The 1,571-nt window shown below is 40.9% G+C and overlaps 1 non-coding gene across 1 annotated transcript; it reads left to right on the forward strand.

The window, feature by feature from the left end:
* The first annotated feature begins 523 nt into the window (after positions 1–523).
* On the forward strand, positions 524–627 carry LOC112761751 (small nucleolar RNA R71). Its single transcript, XR_003182130.1, has one exon. It is a non-coding gene; the product is annotated as a small nucleolar RNA R71 (small nucleolar RNA).
* Positions 628–1,571: the final 944 nt, after the last annotated feature.

Consider the following 1,571-nt stretch of genomic DNA (forward strand, 5'->3'; position numbering starts at 1 on the left):
ATGGTTATAGTTGCCACCTTGGTTATAGTTGCCACCTTCGTTGTAGTTGCCACCTTGTTGATTGTATCCTTGATTCGGGCGGTCAAAGAAGTTGTGAGTGGCTTCCACAGTGTTGTTTTCCTATTGGAGCTGCGGACATTCATCAGTATAATGACTATAATCAGCACAGATCCCGCATACTCTTTGTGGAACTAACTGTTGGCTTTGTTGTGATAGGAGAGGCTGAGCTTATTGTGCTTGTTGTTGATTCAACTGCATTTGTTTCAGTAGGTTGGTCATTTCACATATACTCTGTGTGAGAGCAGTAGTTTCAATGCTAGAAGAAACTTCGACAACAGCCTTGGGATGGTTGCGCCTCTGTCTGTGATTCCTAGTGAACTCAGCTAAGTCGCTGATCAGCTGCCATGCTTCATCTACGGTTTTGTACTTTTTCAAAGAACCATTACTAGCACCCTCCAGTGTAGTCTTATCCTGGGGGTTCATGCCTTGAGTGAAGTAGCTGATCAATACTAGTCTATTAATCATGTGATGGGGACATGCGTCCAGGAGATTGTTGAAGCGCTCCCAATATTCGTAGATAGTCTCAAATTTGCCTTGAATAATCATTGAAATCTCTTTCCTCAATCTATCAGTAACTTCAGCCGGAAAGTATTTTTCTAAAAATTCTCTTCTAAGCGTATCCCAGTTAGTAACAGTCGCTTCAGGTTGAGTGTAGTACCACTCCCTCGCCTTCCCTCAAGAGAAAATGGGAAAGCGGTTAATAGAATAGAAGTTTCATCTGTACCATGACGCCTAACAGTAGAACAGGCTGTCTGGAAATTCCTAAGGTGCTTGATAGACTCTTGAGCAGGTAAGCCATGAAACTTGAGCATCAAGTTGATTAGTATAGCCTTCAGTTCAAAATCTGCAGCCAGATTTGGATGACGCACTTGATACGGTTGCAGAGTGAAGTTTGGGGCTCCTACCTCCTAGAGAGTAATTCTCCTAGGTTCTGCCATGTCACCTACACGTGAATCAACTAAATCAGTAGTAAATGAGCTTGTCTCGCTCTCAGATGGCGGTTCAGATTTGCCCTCAGATGAGATTGGTGAATTGATAACAATCACTTCACCACCCTCAGAGGCTAACCGACGTCGAGTTCGTCTAATATGTGAAAGAGTTCTTTCAATTTCAGGGTCAAATGGGACTAAACTCAGATTAGGCATTGAACGCGTCATTCAATGAGAAAGACATGAAGCTCATGGTAACAAAAATAAAAATAAAATATGTAAATAAAAATAAAAATATGTACACTAATTAATAATTTAGCACACTATTGCAACTCCCCAGCAACGGCGCCAAAAATTGGTGCGTGGCAGAAGTTACCCAATTAAGAGATTTCAAATAAGAGAATAGCGTTGCACGTATAGCTCTTAACCAGATAAGATCTGCCTCACCAATTTAAAAAGGGTTGTCACAAATTTTAGAAATTAAAATACTGGGAGTATGAGTCCCAGGTCGTCTCCCAACGAGTTACAGGAAAGAGTACTAATTTATTAATCAGAAAATTCCCAAAAAGTTTGAGTTTTGAT

The sequence above is a fragment of the Arachis hypogaea genome, chromosome 16, assembly GCF_003086295.3.
Source record: "Arachis hypogaea cultivar Tifrunner chromosome 16, arahy.Tifrunner.gnm2.J5K5, whole genome shotgun sequence".
NCBI classification, from domain to species: Eukaryota; Viridiplantae; Streptophyta; class Magnoliopsida; order Fabales; family Fabaceae; genus Arachis; species Arachis hypogaea.